We start from the raw sequence: 15,982 nt of genomic DNA, 5'->3' as shown, positions 1-15,982 counted from the left end.
CATGCCCATCATGTACCTCTTCAATGATTTCTTTGTGCTATTCACTTAAAAATTTTTAAGATATTTATTTACTCCATTTCTCACTGCCGTACAGCAACACTGAAAAATGAATGTGGCTCATAAGAAGATGGGCATTAATTTCCATGGGAAGCTGGGAGGCATTAAAAGATCTTTGAAATACCTTCAGTACAACCCAATCTACTCTCTTCTTCCTGTTCAACTCTAGGTTCAACTTATTGTCCATCTGTACTGTCTGTCCCAAGGATTTGTACTAAGGTATGTTTAGTGATGTACACTCTATAAGACACCCATCCAAATATATGTCACCATTAAGCAATAGGCATTACTCTGCAGCTTGGTCTTTCTTGTGCTAAAGATCAGGACAAACTCTTGAGAGATTACAGACATCTTCCTGGTGAGTTTTCAGTGTTTCAGGGCTTGATGCAACTGCTATGATGTCATTACAAAAAGTAGCATCTGGTGGATCTCACCCACAGAGATAGCCTCTTCAACTTGGACTATGAACTAGATCTCCCCCATCATAGTGGCAAATGTCTTTGTTGAATACTGATCATTTTTGATCTGTTATGACTAACATTTATATTCAAATGCCTTTGAAGAAGACTTTTTTGGGGGAGGGAGAGTGGGAGCAAGGTTGACTGTTGTATTTCAAGAAATCACAGATTTTTAAATGAATGGATAGCAGACACTCTGAAAAGACCAGTCAATTAATAAACATTTATTAAATGCCTATTATGTGCCAGGTATTGTGTTAAGAGCTAGGGATACGAAAAGAGGCAAAAGACAGTTCTGCCTTTAAGGAGAATACAATCTAGTGAGGGAGAGAATATGCAAGCAAACGTATACAAGGCAAAACATATACAGAATAAATAGTAGAGGATTGACAGAAGGAAGACCTTGGAATTAAGAGGGATTGGGAAGGAGGCAGAGCCAAGACAGTTGAGTAAAGGCAAAGACTCACCTGAGGCCTCCAAAATTTCCCTCCAAACAATTTTAAAATGTCTCAAATTGAATTCTAGAGCAACAGAAACAATAAAAGGTAGGGGAGAAACAACTTTATAGCCCAGAACAACTTAGAAGGTCCCTAGTAAAGGTCTGTCTCAGTGGGGCAATGGTCATATTGGGAAGCCAGCAAAGACCAGGCTTGATAGGGAACCAGCAGCAGACCATGGAGAGAATTTATTAGCAACAATAGCAGATGCTTCAGGAGCTCTCAACCCAGATACAGAAAGGGGGTGGAACAACTGGTCAGAAGGAGGTTACAGAGGACATTTGCAGACATTGGATACCTTGTTCAAAGGCAATGTCAGGTCACAGTTCCATAGCTAAGAGGAGCACTAACTCACTAAGACTTGTGGCAGCATGGACTCAGAGGCCCTGTTCACAGTTATAGGCAGAGAAAAATGCTTCTGGTCCCTCACATACCAGAGAACGGGGCAGGAGGGCATTGACCACACCTTTCCTTAGATGATACCATTTTGGAAGAACTGAAAACCTATAGTTTCACAGAGTTAGCTCTGAAAACAATAGCAAAAGAGGTCTGAACCTTGGGACAGAAAAGATGAAGATACAAACCTAGACAAAAACAACAAAGTAAAACAGTTACATGAACAGCTTGAAAGAAAAATGTGAATTGGACTCAGGACCCCCAAAAATGATTCCTAAAGATCTTAAAAGGGATTTCAAAAATCAAATAATAGAAATGGAAGGAAAATTTGTGAAAGAAATGACACTGATGCAAGGAAAATGGGAAAAGAGACACAATAGTTCTGTAAAGGAGGTACAAAAAGTACTGAAGAAAATAAAACTTTAAAAAACAGAATTGGCCAAGTGGAAAAGGAGGTACAAAAGCTCACTAAGGAAAACAATTTGTTAAACATTGGAATTGGGCAAGTGGAAGCTGATGATTTGAGAATTTAAGAAGCAATAAAACAAAATCAAAAGAATGAAAACATAGAAGAAAATGTAAAATATCTCACTGGAAAAAGAACTCACCTGGAAAATAGATCCAGGACAGACAATTTAAGAATTATTGGACTACTTGAAAGTCATGATCAAAAAAGAGCTTCGACATTATCTTTCAAAAATCTATAAAGGAAAACTGATATGCCATCCTAAATCTAGAGGGCAAAATAGAAATTGAAAGAATTCATCAATCACCTCCTGAAAGAAATCACAAAATCAAAACTCCCAGGAATATTATAGCCAAATTCCAGACCTCCCAGGTCAAGGAGAAAATGCTGTAAACAGCCAGAAAGAAACAAGTCAAATATCATGAATCTAGCCTGGATAGCATGAGTTTTAGCAGCTTCTTCTTCAAAGACTCAGAGAGCTCAGAATGATATATTCTGGAAGACAGAGGAGCTAAGATAACAACCAAGAATCACCTACCCAGCTAAACTGAGTATAATCCTTCAAGGGAAAATTTATTCAGTGGAATAGAGGACTTTCAAGAATTCCTGACAAAAAGACTAGAACTGAATAGAAAATTTGACTTTCAAATAAAAGGCTTGAGAGAAACATAAAAAGGTAAACAACAAAGAATTCTTAAGGATTTAATAAAGGTAAACTGTTTGCATTTGAGAGGATTCTCAATGGCAGAATAGGTCAGAAAATCCCAAGCTTTCCAGATTTCCTCCACAAACAAGAAAAAATAGTGCCTCAGGGAGAATGGAAAGTGGTAAAACTTTTTAGAAAGTTGTAAAGGAACAGTGATCCTCCCTGGACAATGGGAGAAGAATAGAAGAAAAATCGCAAGACTGAAGTTTGGTCCCTGTGAAGTGTAAACACCTCCAGGCTAGTTCCGCTGGAACAGCAAGCAAAGAGCCCTAGGAATAGTTGGCTTGGAAGGTAGCCTTAGCCCCAGCCACAGGAATTTTCACCTCCTAGACACTATGGGGAATCAGGTATCTGCTTGGGTAAAGACTGAAGGAAGGGAATCTCTACTGATAAGGGAGGCCAAGCCTACCTGTGCTACAGAGATGCAGCCCTGGGCTAGAAGGAACTAGCAAACAGAGCTAAGTATGATGTGATTCTAAAAAGTAATACAGCCTAGGAAAAGGCAATAAGAGTAAATATCTTATACAAATGAGAGGAAGAATTGATGCAAAGGAATTAGATAAGAGAGGAGGGCTGGTAGTTCTGGAACTATTCTCAGGAGTGAGTTAAAGAAGGAACCATACATATAAAATTCAAAAAGACCACAAAAAGGAGAAGGAGGAGATTTTTAGAGGGAAGGGCAAAGAATGAGTGGAAGAGGATAAGAGAGAGAGATCTCTGGAGGGGGAGGTTAATTAATAGGAGGGCAAGGTATCAGGTAGAAGTAAGGTAGAGGAGTCAGGAAGGAAAAGAAATAAAAACTATGCACAAACATGAAATAAAGATCAGTAGTAGAATTCACTAGGGAAAAAAGCAAGGGTAGTAATCATGATCTCATAAAAAGTTAAAGATAAAATAGATTTAATCAAAAGAGAAAATAGAGATACTACATTATACGTCAGCCATATTAATTAATATTGCTTTAGACTATTTAAAATAACTGCACAGTATAAGGTTAGAGTGTTGCTATGGTGTAAGAAATGATGAGTTTGTAGACTTAAAAAATTGTTGTAAGACTTAGACTTATCAATGAGGATGTTATTCACCCTCAGAGAAACAGAGGACAAATAAGTATAGTATGGTTTTATATAAATGCATATGAATGTATATATCTATATATGAGTATGATTATAGATATCTACATGTATGTAAATGAAAGTATATGCTCATATATGCACTTTTATGTATGTACATATATATTTGTGTATATAGGTTTGTGTGTATATGTATACACACACACATATCTGCACTTAATTGTAGACTTCTTGGGCAATGGGGAAGGAAGGGGGAGGGGAAGAACAAAGTAAAAAAGTGCACAGCAGAGAATAAAAGAAACCTTACAAGGAGGCAAAGAAAAGATGGACAGTTTCGAACACAGCATGTAGCATTTATTATATAGACTTTCTTGAAATGGAAATTTATTGCTCTATATTTTGAATCCTTTCTTGCATTCTGCTATGCACATGGCAATGTTTTTTATGCTTTTCTTATTTTGTGTTTAAGTTTTAGTATTTATGTTTCAAATAAGTTAATAAGAATAAAAGGAAAAAATTGTTTACATTCCTACATGACAAGAGGATACTTGTAAGTCTTAAGAACCGTATCATTATTAGGACAGTTAGAAAGTATACATAGACAGAGGACATGGGTGTGAGTTGACTATAATGGGTTGATTAAACAAAAATAAAATTAAGATGGGAAAAAGAAGGATGCACATGAAGAAGGGAAAGGGGAGAGGTAGAATGGAGTAAATTATCTCATATAAAAGAGATTTGAAAGGGAGAACTTTTACAGTGGAGGGAAAGGTGGTCTATGGTAGGAGGCAATACCTGAACCTTATTCTCATTGTAATTGGCTCAGAGAAGGAACAACATGCAGACTCAGTTGGGTATAGAAATCTATCTTACTCTTCAATGAAGCAGGAGGAGAGAGAGATTAGAGAAAGGAGTGTGAATTAGAGGAGGTAGGGATCAAAAGCAAAACAGATTTTTGAGGAGAGACAGGATAAAAGGGGAGAAAGAGAAAGATCAACAAGGATAGGGGGAAATTCAGTTAGAAACTATAACTATGAATGTGAATAGGATGAATTCACCCTATATAAGGAAAGCAAATATCAGTGAGAATTAGAAACCAGGATACAACAATATGTTGTTTAGAAGAAGCAAACTTGAAGCAGAGACACACAGAGAATAAGTATAAAGGGCTGGAGAAGACTATATTATGCTTCAGCTGATGTAAAAAAAAAGGAGAAGGAGTAATAATGACCTCAGAAAAGGAAAAGCAAAAATAGATTTAATTAAAAGACATAAGCAAAGAAACTATATTTTTCCAAAAGGTGCCATTGACAATGAAGTAATGTCAATGCCAAACATATAAACATCAAATGGTATAGCCCAAATTCTTAAAGAAAATGTTAAATGGGGCACAACAGGAAATAGTAAAACTACACTAGTGTGCGACCTCAAGCAAACTGACTATGTTTTAGGGCATAAAAACCTCAGAAGTAAATGCAGAAAAGGAGAAATACTAAATTCATCATTTTCAGATCATCACACATTAAAAATCACTTTCAGTAAAGGACCATGAAATCATAGATTAAAAATTAATTAGAAACAAAATGTGTGAGTAAAAGAATAAATCACAGAAACAGACAATAAATAATTTCATTAAAGAGAATAACATCAATGAGACAATTTTCCAGAATTGATGGGATGCAGTCAAAGCAATATTTAGGGAAAATTTTGTAATCTCTAAATGTTTACATCAATAAAATAGAGAAAGAGTGGATCAGTAAATTGGACATGGAACTAAAGAAAAAAAGAAAACAAATTTAAAATCCCCAATTAAACATTAATTGGAAATCTTGAAAATCAAAAGAGATGAATAAAATTGAAAGTAAAAAAAAACATTTTAATAGTAAATAAAACTAGGACACAGTTTTATGAAAGAAAGACAAAACAAACAAATAAATATTTAATTTGTTTTTTTTAAAGAAAGAAGAAAACCAAAGTACCAGTTTCAAAAATGAAGAGTAAATTCACCACCAATGAAGAGAAAGCTAAAGCAATTATTAGGAGCAATTTTGCCCAGTTATGTGCCAATAAATCTGACATTCTAGTGAAAAGGAAGAGTATTTATAGAAATATAAATTGCCCAGATTAATAGAAGAGGAAATAGAATGCTTAAATAACTGTATCGTTAAAAAAAAAAATTGAACAAACTATCAATGAGTTTCCTAAGAAAAAAATTCTAAGAGCCAGGTGGATTCATTCATAAATGAATTCTTCCAAACATTAGAGAATAATTAATTCCAATATTATATGAACTATTTGGAAAAATAGACAAAGAAGTACTATCAAATTTCTTTTGTAACACAAAGATGGAGCTAATACCTAAACCAGGAAGAGCAAAAATAGAAAAAGAGTTATAGACCAATTTCCTTCATGGATTTTGAGGTAAAATTTTTAAATAAAATACTAGTGAGGAGGTTACAGCAATATATCATAAAAATCATAGACTATTACCAGGTAGGATTTATATTAGGAATGTAGGGCTAGTTCAATATTAGGAAAACTATTAGCACAACTTACCACATCAATAACAAAAACAACATAAATCATTTGATTTTCTCAATAGATGCAAAAAAAGCTCTTGCTTAAATTCAACACTCATTCCTATTAAAAACACTGGAAAATATGAGAGAAATGGAGATTTCCTTAAATAATAAGTAGTGTCTATTTAAAATCATCAACAAGCATTATTAAGCTAGAAACCATCTCAACAAGGTCGAGGTGAAGCAGGAATGCTCATTGTCACCATTATAAATAGTGTACTAGAAATGCTAACTATGGCAATGAGAGGAGAAAAAGAAATTAAATGGATTAAAATAGGCAATGTGAAAATAAAACAATTACTCTGCAGATAACATAATAGTATACTTAGAAAATCATAGAGAATAAACAAAACAAATAAAATTAATAACTTCAGCAAAATTGCATATTATAAAATAAACCCATATAATTCATCAGCATTTCTATATTTTGTCAGCTAAATATAGCAAAAAGAGATAGAAAAAAATTCCATTTAAAATAACTGCAGAATGCCTGCACATGTAAAACCTATTTCAAATTGCTTACCTTCTCAAGAGGGGGTGGAAGGGAAAAAGGGAGAGAATTTGGAACTCAAAATTTTTAAAATGAATATTAAAAATTGTTCTTACATATGATTGAGGAAAATAAAATAGTGAATTTAAATAAAATAAACTAATTGCAAACAATATATGATACTGGGGAGTCTACCTGACAAGAGAAACTCAAAAACTTTATGAACATAATTCCAAAATCTACTCATACAGATAAAGTCAGAACTAAATAACTGGAAACACTTTAATTGTTCATGGGTAGGTTGAGCCAACATAACAAAAGTGATGATTCTATCTAGATTAATTTATCCAATCACTGCCATGCAAATAAAACTACCAAAAATAATAACAAAATTCATCTGGAGTAACAAAAGTTCAAGAATACCAAGGAAATCAATAAAAAAAATTGAAAGAATGTGGCCTACCAGTAACAGGTCCAACCTGTATTAAAAAGGGATAATCATTGAAATAATCTGAATTTAATCAAATTAAAATAAAAAATAAATTAAAAATAATATAAATAAAAAATAAAATGTAATAAAATAAAACATATAACAAAAATAATAAAATAAAATGAAAATCAAAAGAATAATTTAAAAATTATTTGTCTACCTGAAAACCATGATCAAAAAATGAGCCTAGACATCATCTTCCAAGACAATATCAAGGAAAACTGCCCTGATATTCTAGAATAAGAGGATAAAATAGAAATTGAAAGAATTCGCTGATCACCTCATGACAGAGATCTTAAAAGGAAAACTCCTAGGAATATTGTAGCCAAATTTCAGAGTTCCTAGATAAAGGTGCAGATATTACAAGCTGTTAGAAGGGAACAATTCAAGTACTGTGGGAATAAAATCAAGGTAACACAGGATAATTTAGCAGCTTCTACCCTAAGGGATCGAAGGTCTTGGAATATGATATTCCAGAAGTCAAAGGAGATAGAATTAAAACCAAGAATCATCTGCCCAGTAAAACTGAGTATAATATTTCAGGGGGAAAAAAAAAGGAATTTCAAGGAAATAGAGCACTTCCAAGCATTCTTGTTGAAAAGACCAGAGCTGAATAGAATATTTGACTTTCAAATACAAGAATCAAGAGAAACATAAAGGTAAACAGGAAAAAGAAGCCTTAAGGAACTCATTAAAGTTGAATTGTTTGTATTTCTACGTGGAAAGATGTTATTTGAATCTCATGAGACCTCTTTCAGTATTAGGGTAGTTAAAGGGAATATATATACATATACATAAATATGTATGTATGTATATATATACACATACATATATAAACATATATATGCAGGCATGTATGCGTGTGTATATACGTGTATATTATATCCCTGTAGGTATGTATATGTACATGGGTGCATGTGTGTTTGTATATACATACATATACATGTATGTACATGTGTGTAGATGTGTGTAGATGTATGTGTGTGTATATATGTACGTGTGTGTGTGTGTGTGTGTGTGTGTGTGTGGAGAGAGAGAGAGAGAGGGCACAGGGAGAGCTGAATATGAAGGGAAAATACCAGAAAAAATCCTGATTGTATTTCTACAATACTCAATTCGTTTCTGTCTGATGGCATGCAATATTTTCTCCTTGACCTGGGAGCTCTGGAATTTGGCTACAATATTCCTAGGTGTTTTGTTTTTGGAATCTCTTTAAGGAGGCAATAGGTGGATTCTTTCAATATTTATTTTACCCTCTGGTTCTAGAATATCAGGGCAGTTTTCCTTGATAATTTCTTGAAAGATGATGTTGAGGTTCTTTTTTGATCATGGCTTTCAGGTAATCCTATAATTTTTAAATTGTCTCTCCTGGATCTATTTTCCAAGTCAGTTAGTCTTTTAATGAGATACTTCACATTGTCTACTATTTTTTTCATTCCTTGATTTTGTTTTATAATTTCTTGATTTTTCATGAAGTCATTAACTTCCATCTGCTCCATTCTAATCTTTAAGGAATTATCTTCTTCAGTGAGCTTGTAGACCTCCTATTCCATCTGGCCAATTCTGCTTTTTTTAGGGCATTCTTCTCCTCATTGGCTTTTTGTATCTCTTTTGTCATTTTGGTTAGTCTACTTTTTTTAGTGTTATTTTCTTCAGCATGTTTTCCATCTCCTTTAGGAAGCAGTTGACTCATTTTTCATGATTTTCTTGCATCATTCTCATTTCTCTTCCCAATTTTTGCTCTGCTTCTCTTATTTCATTTTCAAAATCCTGTTTGAGCTCTTCCATTACCTGAGACTAAATCATATTTTTCTTGGAGGCCTTAAATGCAGGGGTTTTGACTTTATTGTCTTTTATTTGCATGTTTTGATCTTCCTTGTCTATAGTCTGATTCTTTTTCAGTTTTTGCTTATTTCCCCACTCATTTACTTGACTTTTGAGCTCTTTGTCAAGGTAGTTCTCTGCTTCCAGTGGGAATGGGGGGGGAGGGGATATACTGTCAGAAGCTCAATCCCCCCACAATTTGTGGACATAGAGCTCCATGCCCCTGTGGCCACTGTGGGTTCTCCCCCTCCTCTCCCTTCTGCTGCCCTGGGGCTGGGGCCCAACCACTCTACTCTCTCACACAGGTCTTACAGGTTTTTTGATTGACCTAACATGTCCTCAGTGTTTTGGGTTTGGGCAGTCTGGAAATTGCCACAGATACCTGAAATTCACTCTCCCCAAGGCCTGCTCTGGTCCCATCTGTACTTGTGCGGCCCACACTGGACTGAGCAAAGCATGATAGATACTTTCTGCCAACCTTCCATGCTGTCTTGGACTGGAGATTTGCTTTATTCCATCATTCTGTGGCTTCTGCAGCTCCAGAATTTGTTTAGAGTCATTTTTACAGGTATTTGACTGGGCTTGGGGGGAGTTCTCTAGAAAGTCCATACTGTTATTCTGCCATTTTGGATTCTCTCCATCCACCTTTTCTGGAACTCAAAATTTTTAAAATGAATGCTTATGATTCTTTTTACATGTAATTAGAAAAATAAAATATTAAAAGTGAGAGAGGTTGGGGAAGCCTTCCTATAAAAGGTGATATTTTAGTTGGGACTTAAAGAATGCCAGGGAGGTCATTGGAACAAAGGAGGGAGAGTATTTCAGACCTAAGGAATAGTCAGAAAAAATATCCTGAAATGGAAGACGGAGTATCTTGTTTGTGGAACAGTCAGGAGGCCAATCTCATTAGAATGAAGCCATGTCAGGGAGTAATGCATAAGAAGACTGGAAAGGTAGCGGGGGGCTAGGTTTTAAAGGGCTTTGAGTGCCAAATACAGCGTTTTGGATTTGATCTTGGAAGTCCCTAACAGCCTCTAAAGTGGCATTTCTGCTACATCAAATCGTTTAATAAAATTATCAACCAATAATAAACACAATGAAATCTTACATCTTCTACATTGTTCACTCAATTCAGAAATGGTAATTATCTATTTCAAATATCATTTTCAAATATCTTCCTGTTTCTTAATAATATCCTCATCAATGGTCTTTGATTTGTGTTCACAAAAGAAGCATCTGATTTTGCAAAATCTTGCAAAAAGATTTTATATTGCTGGGAATGCAGGCATATAGTTTAGCAGTTTTTTTTATGCTTTCTGTCATTTCTTGGAATCAATGAAGTACAAGTTTTATTTTCAATATTTATTATTCAGATCAAAAAAGATAAAATAAGTAACTTTGATTACATGAAATCAAAATGCTTTTGAACAAACAAAATCAATGTAGCAGAAAATATTGGAAAGAGTAATTTGGGGCAAACTATCCTTTCATAAGACATCTCTGATAAAAGTCTTATAGATGAGGCAACTTATAGGCAACTAACATAAACATATAAGAACAAAAGCATGCCACAATAGGTAAGTGGTCAAAGGATATAAACAAACATTCCCCAGAAGAATTACAAACTATTAGGAACCATGTGACAAATTACTTCATATCACTAATAAAAATAAATGCGAATCAAAAAATGATTAGACTTCACCAGAAAATTGGAAAAAATGACAAAAGATTGGAATAGTAAATTTTAGAGGAAATGTGGAAAGATAGACACATTTATGAACTGTTGATAGAGTTGTGAACGGGTCCAACCTTTATGTAAAACAATTTGGAACCATGTATTTTTGTGGGGGGATTAGGCAAGGCAATTGGGGTTAAGTGACTTACCTAAAGTCACACAGACAGTAAGTATGTCAAGTGTCTGAGGCTGGATTTGAATTCAGGTCCTCCTGACTCCAGGGCTGGTACTCTACCCACTGTGCTACGTAGATGTATAGAACTACATATTTTTAAAAATCATTAAATTATTCATACCCTTTCATATGATCTCACTAGGAGGCATATATCCTAAGGATATGAAAGATAGAGAGGAACAATATATACCCAAATATTCATAGTGACACTTTTTTTGTAGTAAAAAAGAAATGGAAACAAAGTAGATACCCACCAACTGGAAATATAACTAAACAAATTGTGTTGCATGATTACACTGGAATATTATTGTGCTGCATGTAAAGACAAATATGAGAAATTTAGAAAAATGTAGGAAGACAAATGAACTGATGCAGAGTGAAGTTAATGGAACCAGAAAACATTTCCCAATGATTTCAATCATATAAATGAAAAGAGCAAGAAAATGAAACAAAATGCTCTAATGACCAAAGTTAGACAAAGAGGTTTATAAAACAATGAACATGCCTCCCTTCTTTACAGAGGAAGATAGGTGAGCAACACTGCATATACTGTCAGATTTGGTTAATGTACTGGCCAGTTTTGCTGGACTGCTTTTATTTTTCTTAAATTCTTTGTTACAAAGGATAGCTCAGGGGGTAGGAGAAGGGAAAAGAATGTCTTCAGAAAAGGAGGTGATATAATAACCAAAAATATCCATAAAACTGCAAAATAAAACACTCTCTTCCTTCCCCTAGGGAGTTGTGTGAAACTCAGCTTGTTTGTATGAAAGCCAGGGAGACAATGAAAAAAGTATTAAACTGGGGTCAAGATATCAGCAGTCCCAGGTCTATTGCTAATAAGCATTTGGCACTTGCTTTCTGGTACTGTTTCCTCAGTTATTGAGGACGTCAAGCTAATAATGATAATCACAGTAATAATAATACCTGAGAAGCTTACAAGGTTGTAATGTTTATAAAGCACTATATATTCATTTCATTTGAGCCTCCCCCCAAATCCTCTGAGATACGTTCTACAGGTATTATTATTATTCCCATTTTACTGATGAAGAAACAGATTTAGAAAAACTAAATGATTTTGGAGTAAATAATCAATAAACACTTATTAAGCCCCTCCTACATGCCAGACACCATGCCCAGTGCTAAGGATACAAAAAAAGGTAAATGATCATCTCTGGCCTCAAAGAGCTCACAACCTAATGAGGAGAAGAAACTGAAGTAGGGTGAAAAGATTATGGGAATTAGAGGGTCATGATAAGATCCTTCAGTCAGGATAGGAAATGATCTGAGAAGCTGTGAGTTGAGTTAAATTTGTTTTACAGAATGATGAGTTTCTGGAGATCATGAAAATCAGGAGGTGAGCCAGGTAGGAAATGATAATTTATCCCTTAAATAGGACTTGGGAGAAGCTTTCCAATGTCCAATCTCCATTCTTTCCAATCAGAGGTGGGGAAGGACCCCATGGGCAGGGAGTTCCAAGAAGGTATGAATTTCAGATTTGATTCAATCATGCAGAATGATGAAATTCCAGATTCATGAAATCCAGGAGGTCAACCAGATGGGAAACGACTTGCTCATGATATCACAACCAGCAAATGTCAAAAGTATTATTCAAATTCAGGACTCCCTTATTAACTCTAAGAACAGTATTCTATCTACTTCCATCTCTGACATTTTTTGTTCTAAGGTCAATTTCAGTTCTGATGTTTCATCCCCTATGTCCTACAATCCCTTTCAGTTCTAACAGTCCATGTTCTCTCTTCTATAATCTCTTCCACCTTTGCCACTGATTTTTCTACATATATTCCATTACTTTTTTTCCCTTTTGAGAGACCAGCTGCATTTCCTTAAATAACAGCCTCAGCAGAGATGTCTGCTGTACTATCTACTTCAAGGAAGAACAATTCATTACTGTATTCATTACACTCATTAATTTTATTTATTAATCACTATAATGTCTTGTAATTTTATGAGCCTATACTAAGTTAGGTCTACAATTCATATACCCAACTATTGTAATTGCTTCTCTCTGCAAAGGAGAAATGGGGCTAATGGTGAGGGTGGGAGGAAGCAGAATGTTAAAAAAAATAAGGATTTCCAGGATATTCTATGAGCTTAAGTACAAAATCCTCAAAACTTACTTTCTCCTTGAGGTATTGCAGACATATTTTTTCTGTTATCCCAATTGACTAATGGAAAGGGAAATTGTACTCTGACTTCACTCCTCTTGGATAAATCTTCACTTCTGATACAAAAAAGAGGAATATATAAATGTTTATAAGAAGGATGCTTTCTTATATGGGGATTTCTACCCCAAACAGAACATAATGCTACCTAGTAAATCTGCCTTTGCTAAGATTATGTGAGAACCATTTCTTTTTATTTATTTCCTCCTACAAAGCATGCTTTATAAATGATGATTCAGGACTGTGATACCAGAGAAAGATGTGCAAAGAATGGGCTTTTCAAGGGTCAATGTAAAATTTGCAGACGTCTGGGATTGCTAGATTGGGAACAAGTTTCATTTTTCACTTGCATTCTGCTTAATTTAACTAAAGTGTCATCTACCAGGACTGTCAGCTTGGGAAGCAACTGTCCTTGTGGTTAGGTTCCAGAGTTACTGATGACTGAATAGAGGGTGGGGAAGGAAGGTCATTAGCCTACATGGCTTTGGCTGTAATTCACAATTTCCACACTGTTTATTCAAGGTGTGTTGGAACCTTTGTGCCAGAGATATAGGAATCCTTGAAGCCAAACAGATGGGTAGGCAAAGATCCTGGCAATATCTATTGTCTCTTGTGGCACTTCTAGCTAGTTCTCTTTGGAGAAGAGTCTTTACCTGTATGCTACTTAATGCTTGGGGACTGGAGAAGAAGAGGGAGAATCATAGAATCATTATCAGATTTTAAAGATGGAAGCAATTCAATTCAGGAAACATTTATTGCATACCTACTATTTTCTATAGGCACTGAAAAAACAAAGACAATAAAGATACACTCACTTCCTTCAAGAAGCTGATATATACTAGTGGGAAATGTAATACCTAAACAGATAAATAAATAGAAGATAATTTGAGGCAGGAGAGTGAAGCATGCACACACACACACACACACACACACACATGCACATCCCACAACTAGTGGGATCAGGAGAAGTTCACCTAGACTGAGCTTTAAAATGACCTAAGGATTCTAAGGTAAGGGAGAGAGATAATGACAGACTGATTATAACCATAATGGACAACCTGTGCAAAAGAAAGAAGATGAAAGATAGAATGCCAAAATCTGAAAGCTACAAGTAGACAAATTTGTCTGGAATATAGAGTGAATAAATGGGAGTAATGTAAAATAAGTCTGGAAATATAGGATGGCTAAAGATTTGTAGTGTGTTATATGTGAAACTGATGAAATCACATTTTGTTCTAGAGGCAAAAGAAAAACATTGAAGATTCATGAGCATGGGAGTGACATGGTCAGACTTATACTTAAATATTATTTTGCCATTTGGGTGAAGAATGGATTGAAAAAGAGGAAAGGATGAAAGCATAAAGAACAATTAAGAGACTATCATACTAGTCTCTAGTATGATAGTTCAGGTGAGAGGAGATGAAATCCTAAGCCAGAGTAGTAACTATATGAGTGGTTTAATAAATAATAGAAAGTCATGGGTGTAGAATCAACAAGACTTGCAACCTGATAAGAAATCAGTGATGAGGAAGAGCATGACTTTAAGGTTGCAAAGCTAGGTGAATGGAAGAATGGTGGTAACTTTGATAAAAATAGAAAAGTTTGGAGGAGGGGCAGGTTTAAGGGAGAAGATAATAATTCTATTTTGGATATGTTGAATTAGATAGGCCTACGGGAAATGCAGGTAATGTCCAACAGTCAGTTTGTGATTGTAGGATTAGAGGTCAGGTTAGGGCTGGATCTATAAATTGTTGAGTCATTTGCTTAGAGGTGATAATGGGAGAGAGAGAGAGAGAGAGAGAGAGAGAGAATGGGGAGAGAAGGTAAAGTATCCTGGGACAGAGCCTTGGGGGCATAGTTAAAATAGGACATAAACTGATAAAGAGAACTGAGAAGGAAAAGTCAGATAGGTTGGAGGAAACTGGAAGAAGGAATTTTCACTAAAGACAAGGAAGGTGAAAGTGTATATATAAAAACAATGTACCTGACAATGTCCAAAGCTAAAGATTAAGGAGGTAAGGACCAAGAAGAGGCTATTAGTTTTAGTAATTGTAAACATTAGCAACTTTACGTCAGGAAGCTTCAATCTAGTGGTAGATTTGCAAGCCATGTTCCAAGGGTTGAAAAAATGAAGAAGTAGAGGTAATGAGTTTGGCTGTGAAAGAAAGGAAAGGCCTTGAGGAGCCAAGATGGCAGAGTAAGAGCAACTACTCACCTAAGCTCTAAGACAAACTCCTTCAGATACCTCTAAAAAGAGAATCTGAATAGATTTTGGAGTGGTAGAATCCAATAGGAGACAGACTATGGCAGATCTCCAGCCCAGGACAGACTGGAAGGTGAATGAGAAAGATCTATTGCCCAGGGCTGGAGGAGGGCACAGTACACAGTCTGTACCGGTGCAATCCATGCCATGGCAGGGCCAAGCAGAAAGCCCCTGGGGGTCTGAGGCAGCGGCCACACTGCAGAATTTCAAACATATCAGCCCAGAACAGGAGTCCAGTGAAAGTGAGCAAGAGAGAGCTAAGGAGCCCCAGGTAACTGTAGCAGCTGTTCCTGAGACTATCAGCCCACAAATTATGCTTGTAAGTCATCTACTTGAGCTTCCAGGAGCCAAGATGGTGGAGGGATTAGTAAACACTCTATTCCTCCCCTTCTTGACCTTGAAAAACTCATCAAATATTCCCCAGGTAAAATTCTGGAACAATGGGATCAGCCAAAGGGGCAAACAGCCTCTTAGCCTGTGAGGGTAGGAAAATCATAAAGGGGAGTCCCTTTGGTTGTGGCTGAAGGGGACCAGTGCAAGACTGGAATTGTCCAAGACAGTCCCACCTCAGTGAACCAGGAGGAGATCCT

This window comes from Notamacropus eugenii, chromosome 1, assembly GCF_028372415.1.
Source record: "Notamacropus eugenii isolate mMacEug1 chromosome 1, mMacEug1.pri_v2, whole genome shotgun sequence".
NCBI classification, from domain to species: Eukaryota; Metazoa; Chordata; class Mammalia; order Diprotodontia; family Macropodidae; genus Notamacropus; species Notamacropus eugenii.
Note: the sequence above shows the minus strand (reverse complement) of the source record.